Source organism: Haliotis cracherodii, unplaced genomic scaffold (assembly GCF_022045235.1).
Source record: "Haliotis cracherodii isolate W230 unplaced genomic scaffold, xgHalCrac1.p SCAF_25, whole genome shotgun sequence".
In the NCBI taxonomy this organism is placed as follows: domain Eukaryota; kingdom Metazoa; phylum Mollusca; class Gastropoda; order Lepetellida; family Haliotidae; genus Haliotis; species Haliotis cracherodii.
The window spans coordinates 2445290-2466458 of record NW_027266281.1 but is presented as its reverse complement, the minus strand read 5'-3'; the positions used below and the strand labels follow the sequence as shown (position 1 = coordinate 2466458).

At 41.5% G+C, this 21169-nt stretch overlaps 1 pseudogene; it reads left to right on the top strand.

Annotated features, from left to right (window-relative positions):
* The first annotated feature begins 8191 nt into the window (after positions 1 to 8191).
* LOC139472784 (uncharacterized) lies at positions 8192 to 19316 on the top strand (annotated as a pseudogene).
* The last annotated feature ends 1853 nt before the right edge of the window (positions 19317 to 21169 follow it).

The following is a 21169-nucleotide window of genomic DNA, read 5'->3' as shown; positions in this document are numbered from 1 at the left end:
GGACATAAGTTTACAGTTACTAGGGATGTAGGTACACAAGAATGTCCGTGTTCAGTTCCTTTATTTTTCATTAGTGATTCTCGTATGATTGTCATTGTTATATTTCCAGCGTCTGTAACCACTCATATATAATATGATATACACTTATGTATCTGTGTGTGTGTGTGTGTGTGTGTGTGTGTGTGTGTGTGTATGTCTCTCTCTCTCTCCCTCTCTCTCTCTCTCTCTCTCTCTCTCTCTCTATATATATATATATATATATGCAGATAAAATACACAAGTCCAAAGATGATAGCGTATTTAGATGTCGTCTCTGATATGACTTCATTTATTCATTGATGTATTTGATGTGACGTTGACATTCGAGCAGGACACTTTGCACACATCACAACGGTTCTATTAATGTGAAACTGTGTTGGGGTACACACACGTGGGCATAAGCGTAGATCGACAGACAGTAGAACATTGAATGAGTGAGTGAGTGAGTATGGTTTTACACCGCTTTTAGCAATATTCCAGCAATATCATGGCAGTGGACACCAGAAATGGGCTTCACACATTGTTCCCATGTCGGGAATCGAACCCGGGTCTTCGTCGTGACGAGCGAACTCTTTAACAACTAGGCTACTCGACCGCCCTGAAAATTGAGTAAAGAATCAACAGGTGTCGTGGAATACCAGCAAACTGAGGTATCACAATAGTACGGCATTGAGCCCCTTACCCAAGCCTCTGTCTTAACCCTTACACAAAATTTTCCAGAAACCCTTCCACTACAACCACCCTTAACCCTCCCCAACCCTACCGCCATCCCCAACCTGAACCCTCCCAAACTTTACCATAACCCGTACCGAAACCAATATCTCTCCTTGACTACTCTACCCTACCTGTACCGACACCCTAGCCTCAAATCTAACCCCCCGCCCCCAACCATAACCATACCCTTACCCAAACCTTCACATTTATCCTACCCCCTATCCATGTACATACCCTAATCTCTACACTAACCACTACCCATACTCAAACCCAAACCTTTAACCCTACTCTACAATGCCCCAACCCTTACTGCTACTCTACCCCTACCATTACCCATACTCTCAGCTCCTTATCCCCACCCCTACCCTTTCCCTATCCTTACCCTTAACCCTACTCCCCATTCTCCACCCCTATCTAACATTACCCTTACCCTTAACTCTAACTACCCCTATCATTATCCTACTTTAACCCTAATCCTACCTCTACCCCTTACGTTACCTCTACCCTATCCTATCCTAAACCCTACTCTTACCTTACACCTACCTCTGCCTCCACCCTACACCTACCTCTGCCTCCACCCTACACCTACCCCTACCTCCACCCTACAGCTACCTCTGCCTCCACCCTACACCTACCTCTACCTCCACCCTACACCTACCTCTACCTCCACCCTACACCTGCCTCTACCTCCACCCTACACCTACCTCTACCTCCACCCTACACCTACCTTTACCTCCACCCTACACCTATCTCTACCTCCACCCTACACCTACCTCTACCTCCACCCTACACCTACCTCTACCTCCACCCTACTCCTACCTCTGCCTCCACCCTACACCTACCTCTACCTCCTCCCTACACCTACCCATGCCCTACCCTACACCTACCTCTACCTCCACCCTACACCTACCTCTACCTCCACCCTACACCTACCTCTACCTCCACCCTACACCTACCTCTACCTCCACCCTACACCTACCCATGCCCTACCCTAGCTTCTCCTATAACCGCTAACCTAATAACCAACCATACCCCTACACCTACTCCTAACTCTATCCCCTAACCTTATCATTTCCTACTCCCGACGTCTAACCTCAATGCACAGGTAACCCATACGCTATCATTGACCCGAATTTCCCTGTAAATCTCCGCAGTGCAGACGCTATTACATCGCAATTCCTCAGGAATAGGGTCCCACAGTACATATCAAATCAATGATAATTGCCCTATGACTAACACTTATCTGTTACACACACAACTGACTACAATCAGGATTTGCGGCTTAGTTAAGGTCCACGGTTAGAGCGTAATGTTTTCTTAATTCACGCGGTCGGGCTTAGGGGCTGGGTAGGGGGGTGGGGACTACTTGTGGCGGATGAGGTAAAAATGGTGGGAGCCGTATGTTTTGTTTAATTGGTGGAAGGAAGAATCGTTATGAGTTTTTAACAATCTAAAACTACGTGTCAAACATCAGAGCAGTGGCACAGAAATAAAGCACACGGTATAGAATACATGTTATGCCTCACCGTTCAATAATTATGCAGCGTTGTGAATTTGCGGTATTGAGCCCGTGGTTTATTACATGTCCCGCATTCAATCAGCCGTATTGTTCGCGATACGCCTTAGAGGGTGTATTGACGAGGCTGTATCTTCTACATACCTTGGGTAGCTTGTGCAGCCTAATGGTTGAATAATTCGCAACTCACGCCAAAGACCCGGGTTCGATTCTCATAATGGTGCTATGCGTGCGACGCTTTTATTACACTGTTCGCTGTATAATATGGTTTGGTTCGGTCACACTGACACAGGCAGATGTCTCACTGATTTGCTAGCCCTTAAATAATGTCGACTGATGGCAAGCTCTAAGACAATCCTGCTGCCTAGCTGTTGACATAAAACAGTCCAAGTCTTTTTACGAGAGTTCGTTATGTACATGAGTTGTAGTCGTGTCATGCGATCTGGTATGTATGACGGCCATAGCGAACAGCGCTTTGTTGAACACACAAGATTAAATTGATACCGCATGCATTGGTATTTGACCTCTTTAGATGCCATTGTCATTTCGTCACTTCGGAAATAAAACAAGGACAAGTCGAGCTTGAAATCAATATACTGTGTCTGAGTGTACTCATGTAACATTTCGACATGGTATGTTCTTTGGATATCACTAGTTATATATCACTAGGATATGCGTTGAAAAAACAATTGGCACAGGGAGGGAAACTTAGGGAGTTGAACAGCAAATATGCAGCACCATAGACGCCTGGGCAACGCGTGTATCGGGTACAGGTATTGAGAAGCGGTATGGAGAACGGGTATGGAGAACAGGTATCAAGAACGGCTATGGAAAAAGGGAATGGATAAGAAGTATGAAGAACGGGTAAGGGGAATAGTTTTGAAGAACGGGTATGGAGAACGGTTATAGAAAGAAGTATGAAGAACGGGTACTGAGAAGTTGTACATAGAAGGGGTATGGAGAACGGGTATGAAGTAGAGGCATGAAGAACTGGTATGAGGAATGGGTATAGAAGAGAGGTACAAAGGACGGCTATGGAAAAAGGGTATGGATAAGAAGTATGAAGAACGGGTAAGGAGAACAGTTTTGAAGAACGGGTATGGAGAACGAGTAAAGAGAACAGGTCTGGAGAACATGTATGGAGAATGGGTATGGATAACGTCGCCAAGGAACCTGGAATCGTTTAGAAAGTTTTGGAAAATACCCAAACACAAACGCTGAAGTGCACTTTTCGCCATTTTGGATAGTGTTTACAAAATCTCATTCTACGTATACGGGTTATGAAACGCCTATTAGATCACGTACATTTCAAACTCAGCTACTATACAAGCATCCCTGAATTCAACCTAGATTCTAGAATCAAGTGACAAATGGTCTTTGTCACCAAAACAAATTATCGAGATGACATCAAGCGAAATAAATTAGGTGTGCAAACGAACACTGTGCTCGGAAAACTGTACTTGATGAAATGTAAACAAAGCAAAATTCAGATGTTACAATCGCCCATTTTGAGAGATCATTTGTCTAATTGTTGCATACATCTGCTGCCGCGTTTGGAGGAAAGAGTTATGGAATTAAAATTATATATATAACAATGATCAGGGAAATGTAACAGCAACTGAAAAGTTCCCGTCCTGTGTGACGCCATGACAGACGCAAAGTCACGCAATCAACGAAAGTACGCCTCTGAAAATCCCACATACTGTTGTCAGTGAACACGCAATTTTGTAGAAGTCGGTCACCGGTAGTGATGTCATACGGGGATAAATCATGTTGTACATATTTGGTAAATTCTATGAGGTGAATTTTTTAACTCGGCATCATGCGTGTTCTTTGATCCTATCTGGTTTGCACTATCATCATCGCCTTTGTAATCCACATATAATTGACACGTTTTTAGGTTTAGATATAGGGTCACATTATTTATGAATTAATGCGCCACTGCCATCATGAGAGCAGACAAAATGCATCGATACGAGGCGAAAAAGGAGCGATTTTAGGGTGTGTAAGAAACACATTATTGCACTCGTGCCTGTCAGATACCATATATCTTACAACTCGTTGTTTCAAAGCTTTCACTCATTAGATGGGTTTTGAAACAAGTAGTTGAAAGATAAATGGTACCTGACAGGCACACGTGTAGTAATCTGTATAGAGAAGCATGAAGATCAGGGATGGATAAAAGGGATGGAGAACGAGTACAATGAAGAGGTAACAAGAACGGGTATGAGGAAAATTTTATGCGAACGGGTATTGAGAAATGGCTGGAGAACGGGTACAGAAAAGATGTATGAAGAATGGTGATGGAGAAAAGGGATGGAGAATAGGGATAGAGAAAAGGGATGGAGAATAGGGATTGGGAACAGGTATGGAGAAGGGGTATAAAAACGAGGTATGAAGAACGGGGATGGAGAATAGGGATGGAGAATGGGTATGGAGAACATGGATGGGAAGGGGGATGGAGAAGGGGGATGGAGAAGGGGTATATAGAAGTATGAAAAACTGGTATGGAGAACAGGTATACAGAACGGATACAGAGAAGAGGTATGAAGAACAGGGATTGAGAATAGGGATGGACAAACGGGATGTAGAACGGGTATAGAGAGGTATGAAGAACGGGTATGGAGAACGGGTACAGAGACGAGGTATGAAGGACGGGGATGGAGAATAGAGATGGAGAACGGGTATGGAGAAGGGGTATGAAGAATGGGGATTGAGAATAGAGGGAGAACGGGTATGGAGAAGGGGTATGAAGAATGGGTATGAACAACGGGGATGGAGAAGGGGTATGGAGAATGGGTATTGAGAACGGGTACAGAGACGAGGTATGGAGAACAACGAGTGTTAGAACGGGTATAGAGAAGAGGTATGGAGAACAACGAGTGTCAGAACGGGTACAGAGAAGAGGTATGGAGAACAACGAGTGTTAGAACGGGTACAGAGAAGAGGCATGGTGAACAACGAGTGTTAGAACGGGTATAGAGAAGAGGTATGGAGAACAACGAGTGTCAGAACGGGTACAGAGAAGAGGTATGGAGAACAACGAGTGTTAGAACGGGTACAGAGAAGAGGTATGGAGAACAACGAGTGTCAGAACGGGTACAGAGAAGATGTATGGAGCACAACGAGTGTTAGAACGGGTACAGAGAAGAGGTGTGGACAACAACGAGTGTCAGAACGGGTACAGAGAAGCGGTGTGGAGAACAACGAGTGTTAGAACGGGTACAGAGATGAGGTGTGGAGAACAACGAGTGTTATAGTGTCATAGTGTTATAGTGTTATAGTGTTATAGTGTTATAGTGTTATAGTGTCATAGTGTTATAGTGTTACAGTGTTATTGTGTTATAGTGTTATAGATTTATAGTGCTATAGTGTTATAGTTTGTATAAAAGGAAAGTGCTGTAACGAGGTAAACACATCAAATACGTTCAAGGTCGTATTAAACAATTTTAACTTTAAAACCCTAATCTTATTTCAACGTATTGATTTACAATATTGGACAAAGATGAAAAAAATCGAAGCCGTAGTGAGGAAGCTAGCATCTTCAGAAGCTGAAACTATCGTGACTCTTCAATGCCGAGGCAAAATTCCTGCTCAGACTTTGTGATGCTAATAATATACTGAACCGCATAAGAAACGTCCCCATGGATAGGCAGAGAAACCTTATTTGTCGAAAGGCTTTGAACATACTTCAAGTCATATTGAAAAGATGAAACCTGGCAAAACTGATCATCAAGTTTGAAATGGAAGTGTCAAATGTTCGTAAAGTGAAGCACAACACTAGTCTCTGAGAAAATGCCATAACAAGTCAGTATCTCGTGTGTCCGCCATGTACATTGATGACTTCCGTGCAACATCGATACATGGAATGGATGAGGCGGTTGATGAATGCCACAGGCACTTGAGCCCACAATCTAAGGAACGAGTTACCCAGTTCAGATGCAGTTGTCGGCCTTGGTCGGGCGTCATTCAGCTGTCTTTCAATCTCGTCCCACAGGTGCTCAGTGGGATTTAAATCGGGACTGAGGGCAGATCACTGCATGGTTCTGATGTCATTCTGCTGGAGGAAGTCTCATGGGCATGGGCGTTATCATGCTGACACTCGTGGTTGCGGCGACGTGCCAAATGAAATGTGGCGTGTGTTCTCAAGACTTGATCAATGTACCGAGCTGCTCTCTCCCTGGAATGATGTTGTGGAAGACCACAGGGCCGACCCTCTGTGCAAGACCAATTCCACCCGACACCATGATGCTCGGACCACCCCACGAGTATCTCTCAACAACACAAGCATCCGAATAACCTTCCCCACGGGGTCACCAGAGGCCCTCTGTCATTTGCTGTTGAGATACAGTGACGGCTCTCGTCTGAGAAGAGGACTCTTCTCCACTGCTGGTGGCGCCAATTCTGGTGCTGTGTTGCCCACTGAAGATGGCTACGGTAATGACATGGTGTCAGAATTGGTCCTCGGTCGGGCCCGTGGAGATGTCTGCTCGTCAATCGTCGACGCACCGTGTCCGAACGAATGTGTCGTTGGTGTGCCCCCATGGTCTGTCAAGCAGTTTCCGCCGCAGTAACAAAGCGATCTTGAAGATGCTTCCGCACAATCTGACGATCCTGACGTCGGGTGGTCACCCTTGGTCTTCCACTACGTGGTCGGTAATCTTTGGTGTTGGTGGTCTGGTACCGTTGCTGGAGAATGTATATGGTCCTTACGGGGACTTGAAATGCATTGGCTACTTGCCGGGCGGTTTGTCTAGCTTACAATCGTCCAAGGGCTTTGTGTCGCTTATTTCGTGTCAATCTTGTCACGTGGTAGCAATTCAATAACAAATGAATGTTTTCCGATCTGGGTGGATGTTAATAGGGCAAGAAATCGGGGAACACATATGCATTTCAATTTGCACGGATCTCACGTCCGTTGCCGTGATGCGTTTGGGCGATCAGTTTTATTGTGATCTGCTTTGTTTGTTTATCATCAAATTATATTTTTCCGGACAAGGTAATGTTAATTTTTAGAAACTTTGACAAAAAAATAGCCAGATATTGAAACGATAACTTTTCATTCAATGTTACTTGGCGTGGCGTTTCTTTTGCGGTTCAGTATATAAATAACCGATTTGTTTCTGGGTAGTAATAAAAACTCGGGTCAAAATACGCAAAATCGGTGGCACCTGTCAGACTCCCGTCATCATTATTTTTTAGTTTTACGAGTTTGATGGTAAAATGATCTATGTGTAGTAGCAGCTAATTTGTGCCTCACCAATCCTTGTGCCGCAAGCGTCATCGCTAACATTGCTTGGCATTTTATGTTTCCAAAGTTCCCTGCACTTGTAGAATGTTCTTTCATAGGCACTGATACTAATATCAATCAATATCAACATTAACAGCAATACTTATTATTCCAATAAGTTTCATGATGGTTAATTGTGACTCGATTTGCGATGGAAAAAGGCGACGCCATGTTTGTTTGAAAACACTAAAAGAAGTGCCAACTTGACCTTTCATATTGGCATATTTTTCCTCACGCTAGCCCAACGGATGCAGTATCCAGCCGAGAAACCTTCCCGTAATATAATATATATATATATATATACCTGTAAATAGTTATGTGAACATTAGAATCGAATAATGAAGTGGCGATAACGTGACCCTGTGTTGTATGTTAAAACACGAATCAGAAGACATCCGAATGTTCCTGGCAAGGGTCCGAGATTTCATCGATTACATAAATCTGCCAGAGCTATTTTTATCAATGACCAGGCGAGTGAAACAGGTTATGCACTCAGACGGATTCGTGAGGAATAGTTCTGTTGAGTCAGGTATTCACATGCCGGGTGAAACAATAAACTGGGATTAAACAGCATAAATATGTACAATTTATTTATGGGTTCCAAAGCTGACGCAATGCTAAAATCAACTCAACATGGATCTCATCAAGAAAGAAAATATGTATTTCATACTTTTTCTGTGCACAAGGATTCAAGATGATGGACATTATAAAACGAGGAATTAAAACTCTGTCTGGCAAATGTTAAATGTCCCTTCTTGTACCATGTAAGCTGCACTCTCTGTACGTTACTGAAGCTGATTGGTTCCTGATTGTTCATGTACAGTAAACCACGGTTATAACGAATTTAAAGGGACCACTAGTTTTAGTTCGTTATAACCGTAGTTCGTTACAAACGTATTTTAAGCATCTATACAGCAAATGTCCGTGACCAAAAATAAGTTTGTTATATACGTCAGTTCGTTGTAAGAATGTTCGTTATATACGTAGTCTCCTTTTCAATACAATTATTGCTGCATTGAAAAGGTTTGGGAAATATTTTACAGGTCACTTTTCATATTTCTTAAATGATTTGCTTCTCATGTTTTTGTAATTTACTTTCAGATATTTCTACGACAGCAAGTAGTACAATCGGTAAGTTATCAATTGTTTTCATATATTTTACCATACATATATACTGAAAATGATGAAACAAGGACATTTTTGTTCGTAAACTATTTGCATAATGAAGTGAATGATGATTGTTTTACGCTGCTGTTGGCAATGTCACTACAAAACCACTGCGGGGGACACAAAAAATGGGCTTCACACATTTTACTCATGAAGGAATTGAACCCACTCCTTCGGTGTGACGAGCGAACGCATTACCCACTATGCCACCATCCCTTCTCATAAAAGCACAAACTTTCAAAAAACGATATGATGAAAGTTAATTTTTGAAAACGCCAAAAGTTAAATATGACAAATAATGTCCTCAACTAGACTGAGTGGATAAAAATGTAGCAATCTCGCTGTGTATTTCTTTCCAGTTTGTTGAAAATGATGGTTAAACAAAACCAAGTACATGTATTACTGGTTCTGACTGTGACTTTCATCCTTGGTAAGTAAGTTTAAATGTCCATGTTATTTTCTGAAAAGTAGCCAGGTTAAATATATATCATTTAAGTTTTTTCACTTAATGTAACGATTAAGTATGTGTCATAAACCTTCATAGTCATATGATTTAGATTTGCCTTTCACTCCACATTTATATATGAAATATTTTGCAACCAAGCAAATGTGTAAAGCCCACAAGCGGATGCTGTTTCCTTTTGGCTAAAAATAGAATGAATGATGTTACTGATTTCGAAGAGGTGTCTACAGTTGATGTGAACTTATTATTGTTGACTTATTTATTTATAACAATTTATCAAAAAAGAATTGTGCATTTAAGGAGCTAATTACACAATATGAGCACCGGTTTTTACTTAAATTCCTCCTCCATCAACTAAAAACAGTTACTGTGGTAATTTCTGAAGTAGATCAGACTTTAAGTGTTCGGTGTTTCTTTGCTACTGTAGGTGTATTCTCTACACAAGCCCCGTGTCCAGGAGAAATGGCAACACTATATACAGAATACAACATTACTGGTGACATAGGCAACTCTACCGGCTTTATATGGGTACGACCAACTGACGGTCGGTATGTCGTCACCTGCAACCCCAGCTGCAGCCCGGTGGCTGGATACAGTGCAACTATAAACGACACACACTCTACACTCACTATACACAGTGTCGGAGTGAATGATGCTGGAACATGGAAGATCGCGGATGCGAATGTAGTGGGTGCCATCCCTGTGGACGTGTGTCATCTCACTGCAGCTAGTGAGTATTTACACAAAACATTTCGACAGATTATAGATCATCGGATCTAACCATAAACCGTGTAGATTCCTGGTAACAATACAGTTCCCAGGATCACGTTTTTGCTGGTCGTAAGTGTCACTGTCGTAAGGGGCAACTAAATGGATCGGGAGGCCAGGCTCGATGACGACATACATCAACCAAATCACTGACCAAGCGATCCTTTTAGTCACCTCTAACGACAAGCATAGGTTGCTGGGGACCTATATTATTTCCCGTGATCCCCGCCGGTGAAGTCAACATTGTCAAAAGAATGGTTAAATTCCATCATCAACGGTTCCTTGGTGATTATATCGATAAGCCTTCCAACAAATGCGAATTTAAAAGGACAACCAACAATTACTTTTCAAGTAAACTTTTGACCTCTGTCTCGTTCATTATTAATTTTTTTCGTCATCAATTCCAAGTTTTCGTTTTGTTGTGCATGTTATCTATAGCGACGATTCAGGATAAAACATAATATTATGCAATCACACAATGAATATGTATTATTACAACGCCACAATACATACAGGTATTCGTATCAAAATGTTGTGAGGAGATAGGCGAAAACAAATACTTAGCGTCGACATTCGGATATTAGACAAGTTACATTAATTATTATTGCTTTAATATGTAAAAATTATCAGCCGGACAAATATATAAATTGTAAATATATATATATACATGTAACTGTCTACCAACACCCAATTACGTGGATCGATGCTCATGATTTCAATCACTGGATTGTCTGGTCCAGACTCGAATATTTACAGGCTGCCGTCATAAAGCTGGAATACTGCTGAGTGCGGCGTTAAACAACCAACCAACCAAACAACACCTGAATTGGTTATGTTTCCATCGTAACTTTAGTGAAGCCAAGTTGATAATGTCATTTTTGGAATCATCAACACTTTGAGTATTTTCTGTCAACAGAAATTCCGGAATGTAACATCAGCAGTGATGTGGACACAGACGCCCTTGAGCTCGGCACAAACCTGACAGTCACAGTGTACATCAACGACTACTACTGTTCCCTGGAAACTGGCTTTAACCTTACCACTGGTGCTGTCATGGAGACGTTGTCGACGAAACACAACGTCAGTGATGTCCAGTCTGACGTCATTAACAAAACTATCAATATTCTCCTTTCACGTTTTGGTGACGTCACGGTGTCGTTTGAATGTGACGTCAGGAGCAGTGATCTGATCTGTAGTGGAGTTAAGAGGTTGTTAAAAAGTGAGCCTAAATTTTAGAGTTGTTGTAAATTCAAATCAGAATTTATTCACTGAGAAAATTGAAAAAAACCATATATTACTTTGGATCTTTTCAATTTTCAAGGGGGCACGGTTGGCTCAGTCGTCTAAGGCGCCGAGTTGCGTCCCTTGGGCACACCAGAAACCTATGATTGTGGGTTCGAATCCTGGTTCGCCCTGATTATGTTTCTAGGTTTGTCAGCACCATAGTGGTAAACGTCTTAGACCTGCATCACTTCGGGCTTTCCTCCCACTTTAAGCTGACACGCCGCGATATAGCTGGAATATTGTTAAAAGCAGCACTCACTCAATTTGTAAGTGCTTGTAAATGCATTAATGCTTTTTTGCTGAATGAAACTTTTCGCTTTTAAACACCAGAAATTAGAGTGACATTGACATGTACATGGTTTACCGACCAGATCCACCACAGTGTAACATCAGCAGTGATACAGACACCGATGTACTGGAGCCAGGTACAAATCTCACTCTGACAGTGGACATCAGAGGCTACTACTGTTCTCAACAAGCTGGGTTTGATCTCACTACTGGCAGCGTCACAGACGTCTTGGTGCAGAACCAGACCACAGACAACATCACCGACACTGTCCAGCACCACTTCTTCAACGTCTCATCTGATCGTTTTGGAAATGTCAGTGTTATGTTTAGATGTGACAACAGCAATAGATCACTTACGTGCGATGGAGTTTCCAAGTTGAGCGGTAGGTATCTATTTTAATACTGATATCCTCACAGTATTCCTCCAGTTCAAATATATACTGTTAAGGTTGACAATGGACATCTAGCATTTGTTTTCCTTTGGCTGATAACTAAACAAAAATATATGTCAAGGGAAACCGAAAAATGACATTTTGTAGTAGGTGACTTAACAGCAATAACCACTTTTTAAACGACCTATTAGAAAGAGCGAATTCCTTTTGAAACAAAATTGTATCCACAAAATCACATGACGTCTTGTACAAATATTACGTGTCTGTTGTTCTCTTTCTAGCTGCTCCTTCACCAACAAAAGCCCCCACATCGACAGGTACGTAACAATCATCCTCAACCGTTCCCGTGTCGATTCCAGGCTAGAATAGCTCCTCAACAACCCACGAATCGGTGACTTGGTGGATTTCATGTACTGTTTGCAATTGCGTACATCGATGGTCCTAATGTTAATCACTCGATTTTCTGGCCCAGATTGGATTATTTCCAGACCAGTATGGAGCTGGGCGAACAAACAAAACTGTCTTCAGACCATTCCTTTAGTCCAAACATATACTGTTATGGTTCGTGGGTGTTGTTTGTTTTGTTAAAATTTGTTAAGGGTAGCCCGAAAATTGACATTTTGCAGTGAAGTAGCTTTAAAGCAATAAACGACCTATTAAAAAGAGCGAACTCGCCTTTTGAAACAACATTGTATTCACAAAATCACATGACGTATTGTACAAATAGTACGTGTCTGTTGTTCTCTTTCCAGCTGCTCCTTCACCAACAACACCCCTAACGTCGACAGGTACGTAACTACCACCCTCACCCGTTCCCTTGTCGATTCCAGACTAGAATAGGTCATCAAAAACCCATGCGTGTTGTGAGAGGCGACATGGTGAATTTCATGCTATTGTTTTCAATTGCGTAGATCGGTGCTCATAATGTTAATCACTGGACTTTCTGGCCCTAATTGGATTATTTACAGACCAGCATGTAGCGCGAATATTGCTGAGTGCGGCGTTAAACAACATACACACAAACGAAATTATCTTCAGACCATTCCATCAGTTCAATCTTATTCTGTTAAGGTTAGTGTTGTTTATTTTGTTAAGATTTGTTCAGGGTAACCCGAAAATTGAAATTTTGCACTGAGGTAGCTTTACAGCAATAATCATTTTTTAAACGACCCTTTCAAAAGAGCGAACTCCCCTTTTGAAACTAAATTAAATCCACAAAATCACATGACGTCTTGTATACTCACACGCAAAAGAAACGCAAGTCGAGTAGGCAGTATACATGTTATTTATTTTCAAAAGAAAAGACAAGAAATACTAATAGGGCAAGATTGACAAAAAAAATATTGACGACAGTTTAATGGATTAAAAGGCAGATGACATAATTGTTTTTTTCAAATGTTAAGGGCTTACACAGTTTTGGGTCAATACCCAAAATGTTAGTCAATACCTGGTGTGACCACCATTAGCATTGATCACTGCCACACATCTCCTGTCCATTGAGTGGATCAGACGATTTGTGAAGGCCCTGCACACATCCAGAGCAGCCGTGCGTAGTTCATCGGCAGTTGTAGGGACTGGGCGCACATTGTGCAGACTCCTTTGAACCTCATCCCACAAGAGTTCGATGGGGTTCAGATCAGGGCTAAGGGATGGCCACGGTAGAACACGGATGTTGTGTTGTTGCAGAAAGGTCATGGTAGCACTGGCAACATGGGGACGAGCGTTGTCCTGCTGGAAAATGTGTTGTTGATGTTGTGCCAAAAAAATGGAACAACGTGGGGTCTGGTCACTTGGTCGATATACCGCTGAGCAGTGACGCTGTGTCCCCGACCTTGACCAACATTCAGAAAGCACATGGGTCCAAGTCTCACATTAAGTCCAATCCCTGCCCACATCATAACGCTAGGTCCACCCCATGGATCCCTTTCCACAACGTTTCTGTCAGTGAAAAGACCACCTCGACGCCGCCAAATTCTGACTCTTCCGTCTGCATGGGAGACACAAATGCGACTTTCATCAGAGAAGATGACACGCCTCCACTCACGATGACGCCAGTTGTGATGACCCTGTGACCACTGAAGTCGTGCTTGTCGATGACGTGGTTGGATAACAGGACGACGTGCTGGTCGGCGACATCTGGGGTTGTTGGAACGGAGACGTCGGATCACGGTGTCCCGGCTAATGTGTCGATTATGTGTTCCCATGGTCTGTCGAGCATGAATATATTCATTGAAATGGTGCGTTTTGGCGATTCGTTTTTTATGTTGCGTTTTTACTCGGGGCTTCCAAAATGCAACCAAGAATATTCATAAAACCATCAGGCTTCACTACATGCTAAAACTCGTATCAATTTATGGTTCCGTTTTTGTTACCTATTTGCTTAAAACCACTTGCGTTTCTTTTGCGTGTGGGTATATAAATAGTACGTGTCTTTTGTTCTTTTTCCAGCTGCTCCTTCATCAACAACATCCCCTACATCGTCAGGTACGTAACTACCATTCTCAACAGTTCCCGTGTCGATTCCAGACTAGGATAGGTCATCAGCAATCCACGCGTGTTGTGAGAGGCGACGTTGTGGATCGGCGGGTCAGGGTCGGTGACTTGGTGGATTGCAAGTTATTGTTCCCAGTTTCCGTGGATCGAAGCTCACAATGTTAATTATTGGACTTTCTGAACCTGATTGGATTGTTAATAGACTACCATGTATTTCGAATATTGCTGAGTGTGCGTTAGACAACATACAAACAAACAAAACTATCTTAAGGCCATTCCATCACTTCAAACATTTTCTGTAAAGGTTGATTTTGATTTTTCTATTGTTTTTTGTATGATTTGTTCATGGTAACCCGAAAATTGACATTTTGCAATGAGGTAGCATTACAGCAGTAAACACTTTTTAAACGATCACGAACGCCACTTTTGAAACAATATTATATCCACAAAATCACATGACGTCTTGTACAAATAGTACGTGTCTGCTGTTCTCTTTCTAGCTGCTCCTTCACCAACAACATCCCCCACATCGTCAGGTACGTAACTACCATCCTCATCTGTTCCAGTGTCGATTCCAGGCTAGAATAGGTCCTCAACAACCCACGAGTCGGTGACTTGGTGGATTTCATGCTATTGTTTTCATTTGCGTACATCGATGGTCATAATGTTAATCACTGGACTTTCTGGCCCTGATTGGATCATTTACAGACCAGCATGTAGCGCGAATATTGCAACATACAAAAAAACAAAACTGTCTTCAGACCATTTCATCAGATTAAACATATTCTGTTAAGGTTGGTGTTGTTGTTTATTTTGTTAAGATTTGTTCAGGGTTACCCGAAAATTCGCGTAAAGCGTAAACACTCCTTTGGAACAAAATTGTATCCATAAAATCATATGACGTCTTGTACAAATATTACGTGTCTGTTCATCTCTTCCAGCTGCTCCTTCACCAACAACATCCCCTACGTCGACAGGTACGTAACTACCACCCTCACCCGTTCCCTTGTCGATTCCAGACTAGAAAAGGTCCTCAACAACCCACGAGTCGGTGACTTGTTGGATTGCATGTTATTGTTTTCATTTGCGTACATCGATGGTCATAATGTTAATCACTGGACTTTCTGGCCCTGATTGGATCATTTACATACCAGCATGTAGCTCCACAAACAAACATAACTATCTTCAGACCACTCCTTTAGTTCAAATATCTTGATTTAATTCCTTCAGATCAAACATATATCGTTATGGTTGAAGTGGTTATTTTGTTGACATTTATTGTGGGTAATCCAAAAATTGACATTGACAAATTCCAGTTGTGTCATTGTCGTACTTCACTTGAGTGGAGGACGAGAACGAATTACGATTTTTTTCTCCCAAATAAATTAGCATTTCTTTTCTATTTAAGGAAGCAGTAACACGTCACCAAGCTCACCAACAGTATCTGAGAGGTCGTCAACAGCCACAAGTCCAACAACGACAGAGTCATCACCATCCGACCTCACCTTAGGTCTTGCTATTGGACTACCGCTGCTCTGTTGTCTAATTGCACTTGGTATAATTGCATTGTGTTTCTACCGGGAAAGGCTTAAAAAAATTGGAAGGTACATTGTATCAGGAAAGCATTCTCCTCGAAAGAGTCGTTTTGCGGAAATTCATTGTCAGGAAATGCGATCATAGAGACCGATTCAGGACATCCTTTCATCCAAAGGCTAATTACCATGTAGCCCTGTATATGACTTTAAATCACTCAATTGCCAAGACATAAACATGCTTATCTCAGTATTAATGATCATCACCATTGCATGGTACCATTTAAAGCCAAGGGTCACGGTTGGCCCAGTCGTCAAGGGCGCCACAATTCGCTGTGCAGAGTTGCGTTCCTTGGGCACGCCACAAACCTATGATTGTGGGTGCGAATCCCGGTTCGCCCCGATTATGTTTCTTGGATTGTCAGCACCATACCCGTGCTCGTGGGTTTCGCCGAAGTGGTTAACATCTGAGATCTGCATCACTTCAGCCTTTCCTCCCACATTAAGCTGACACGCCATGATATAACTGGTATACTGTTAAAAGGGGTGTTAAACCCAACTCACTCACTTTAAAACCAAATCACAGGGCCAAGCAGTGCACCCGTCTATCCCATAGAGATCCCACCACAGCTACCATGATGCTGGTCCTGCACTTATATAGAAACCACCATACTGGCACCAACACGATCGACACTGGGTACTAAGTATATGGTGTGTACTTTAATGGACTCAGTCCAGTATTTATCATGTGTGTATATGTATGTAACTGAGCCATGTATATTTCATCATAGCCAGTATGGTATTACCTCAATGTGTCTTTCCGACATTTGGTATTTTTATGTGCACACTGTACCCCAAATGACGTATTTGGTCAAGCCTTTGAAATTATTTATGTTGAGATTCTTTCAAATGTCTGCAGTCGAAGACAGACATGTAGATACCGGTGGGGCCCAGACAGTCCGACGCTGTATGGGTAGCAAGTCACAGCGAGGCTCATACATGTGTCATTTATTTCAAGTTACAAACATGCACACTATTGGTGTACTGAAATTATCTTTGAATACAAATTCACAATGTATTAGTGCTAGATGGTTGTATGAGACGTCCCACCTCCACATCCGAGACTATGATCTAATTAATACATCTGCAGCTAGATGTGAATAACCCTCAACTAAAATTGTGTTGTGATGGCAAACCAGATTCATGACTTCTTTCTGTGACATAATTGTTACAGCTGTACAGTGGACAGTACCAGTAGTGAACTTTTACACAACAAAGTCGGCATGAGTCCGGACTAGTACAAACAGCCACATTCACGTGCATGTACGTCGCTATATGAGTGCAACAATGTTGGACGCGACGTCGAACCCCATTTCACCTCATCTCATATGGCCACAAAATCAAACTGGCTCGATAATCATTTATATACCTGGTTGGTTCACCAGGTGGCACTGATTTAATTATCCTACCCACGGACATGTTCATTGCTTGGTTCACGGCATAAGATGAGTGGCTCACAAATCTCCACAATTGTCACTTTTGATTTGACTGAAATGATTTACATGTGACACAGAACCAATTGTCACTCACTAGATCTTTTGACAAACCAGTGGTGGCAACGTATCCAAAGCCAACTACATCGTCCACGCACATTTCAATGGCTGCAGAGCTTAACAAAGGTATCTGAAAAAGGCGGGTTGATGGGGATTTATGAATAAGCAAATAATCATTTTCAATGGCGTCATTCAAACGAACAACAGCGCGTTGTTGCGTACACACAAAGGGGCTTTGCGATTTGCAAGACTCAGTTAGATGTACAACAGAGCAAAGCATTGATAAATACATCATGTATATGAGAAATGTAACACAGAATATCTACGTGAGCTCAAACGTATGTCCGCTATCTCAAGATGAATTACAATGTTGGATGACAAATAAGAAAATGTGAAATGAATATTAATTGTGGATACAAATGATATTTTACTTTATATGATGTTGCTAACACTATTTGAAATCACTTCAATGTGGGCATTTGTTGCTTTTAAACAAAGATCGTGTGTCAAATGGCCAGCTTAATGCTGGCATCTTTATGGTCCACAACAAGAGGCTACAAAGATTGTAAAAGAAAAATGTGAATGTGTAACAGACCCACAAATATAACACAACAGTATGTATGGTAGCATGAGTGAAGCTTATGTGTGCCTCTTCAGACGCATGTAAATAATGACTAAATAGTATTAAGACATTCCTCATACACAAAAGGGATTGTCATTGTGAATATGTATTGATCAATTGTCAAACAAATGTTCAACACGTACGGCTGGGTTATATCATTTTCACTGTTGGATGAAATCTTCATAATTATGAACTACTGATATTGTTGGAGACCCAAATCTACATATTCCAACATCCATGGGATAAGAGGCTCAATAAAAATCATGTGAGATCGTTTCCAAGTCTGTTTCCTCCTTGCCCAGAAAGGGATTTCTTCGTCCTTACATCTTCGATATCACAGGGGAACATACTGACTATATTTTATGTTGGTTGTGGTTATTTATTTTACACCAATGCTGCATGCATAGGTTACGTACTCTCTCATACTCAATGATATCCTGTTTGTTTATACTCTTATACTTAAATCTAGGCAAAGTGAATAATTAAATGTGATCCCCATGGGGATTCTGGATTGGAACAGGTCCCATACAGCTAATGGCTATAAGAGGCAACTCAGTTGATCAGGTAGTCAGACAAGTTTACTGATAATAACAATTACTGCCTTATCTGATCCGCTCCTGATTCAATTATTTACAAGTCGCCGTTAAACATCAAACTAACAAACAGCATAAACAGCGTACACACAATAACTAGTACATAAGTAAAATACTAATCGTCCTAGATTTGTTTCGTGATGTTTAACTTTAAATCTTTGTTTGCATGTAGTAGTTGTTCTGTTTCCTTGTTATTCATAAAAGATATATTGAATGATGGTATGATGATAAAGCCAGTTCCCTCCCCAAGGTGACCAATTTGGAGCAGCTAAAAAGAGACCAGTGACCTACATTTGATAACCCCGAAGACGCCGACCTATTCCATCTGATGGCGGAGACTCCCCGGGTATCAACATTATACTTTTGAGGCCACCAGGATCTTCATCTGCCAAATTTTTTTCGAAAATCTGAGATTTCTGCAGGCTTCTTCCGAATGTACAAACGTTCTACTTGTAAATATTTTATGAATATCCTTGTGATTTCCTTGTATTTCCTTTTAATATTTTACTATAAACATGTTTTAGCTTCAAATACACATGTTAAAATTTCAGTATATTATTCATTTTCATTCCATTGTTATATGGCATGTATAGCTTTGAAGAGTCAAAGTTATACCGTTACCTGTAATTACCAATGTCAAATAAAACTTCTTATGTCATGTACGGTCTCTATGGTTTTATTTTTAGACATATGTATAAAGATTCTGTGTGACAAAGTCTCTCCTCATGACGTCCAACTTTCCTAATGTCAATTTCCCTTAAGCAGCATTCAAGGTCTCAGCAAATGTTTCAAAGCATGTTGAGGATATTTCCAAATTTGACGCATCAGTACAGTGACAAAAATGATATCCAGTGCAGCTACTTATTTTGACTAGTACCATCATATGTCAGCGTGTTTTTTTCAGCTGACGAAACACATTCACATATACCGTCAATCTAGAAAGTCTTGGGAGCAGGAATGTGCTGCGAAAACTGGGAGTAGTCATAATTAATCATATATAATGGACCCTGCTTGTAGCAGATATTTCCTAAGATCATCAACATCAACACCATCAACTCAACATTCACACCTGTAGTGAGGGTCATTCATTTAACTTTCACTGAGAAGAGACTGTTAAAGTAAGTTGCAATATCCCAGTCACATAGAGATCCGAGCACACTAAATACTCTGAACACTCGCCAAGTAGAAACCTTTTCAGGTGGAAGAATATTTGATGTTGATGCGTTCCTTTGGTCCTGCATAAAGTAATTTGTTATTTGACATATCATGAAATCTAACGCATCAACGCATGAAGACCGTGATGGAGGTGATTCAAGGTGGAGTGAGTGAGTGAGTGAGTGAATGAGTGAGTTGGGTTTAACACCGCTTTTTAACAGTATTCCGGTTATATCACGGCGTGTCAGCTTAATGTGTGAGGAAAGCCCAAACTGATGCAGCTCTAAGACGTTTACTACTTCGGTGAAACCAATGAGCACAGGTATGGTGCTGACAGACCTAGAAACATAATTTCTAACCCACAATCATAGGTTTCTTGCGTGCCCAAGGGACCCAACTCTGCATAGCGAATCGCGGCTCCTTAGACGACAGTGCCACCCGTGCCCGATTCAAGCTGGATGATACCATTGCCTCTGTCACACCTTTTCTTTCAAATATTTCAGAATAAACATCCCCTAATACTGTCATCACATGTGTCTGGTAAGTTACCAAGATAAACTTGAATGGAATGGTTCACAGTGGAGGACTTGTTGCAAATGTTCACGGGCCAACAACCACGTGTAAAGGGGGCGAGCCAGACATCGGCGGCAAACAGATCAGCTAATCTTGGCCCGCAGTCAATTCATATACAGTCAAACGCCGTTTGTTGTGTCGAACGTGTGGTTGTCTCGTAGAAAAAGATACTCGGTCCCTGCATATTCATTGTTTAATCATAATTTTCGTTGTGTCAAAGCTTCGCAAAATATTTACTAAGGTTGGTTCAATTTCGACACAACGGTGTTGAACTGCACTACCTTTTGGTTATATGTCATATCTATCACATTATATCACACCAGGTATACAGTCAATAGGTGAGCTATGCAGAAGTATGCTTTGTTGCTTGTCGATTCCCAAATTTAAACAATATATCAACCACAAATCTGTATGGAACAGAATTAAGTGTGAAAGCAAGCAAGAAACAACAAATTGTGTACAATCAACAAATGTATTACAAAATTCTCAAGGTTTACAAATCAATACAAATTACTGCACATTAATTACAATGGCAGTACACAACAGACGGGAAGTACAATAATCATAATATAATATTAGTGGGCAGTATGAAACACAAAAACAGTCCCAATAGCTAAAAGTGATAATATTATATCAGATTCACCCAGCAGCGACAGCGGTCAAGCTTTCGAGATAACAGAGGATGAGAATCCAGGGTGAAAAGTGATCTTAACGGACGATTCGGGTTG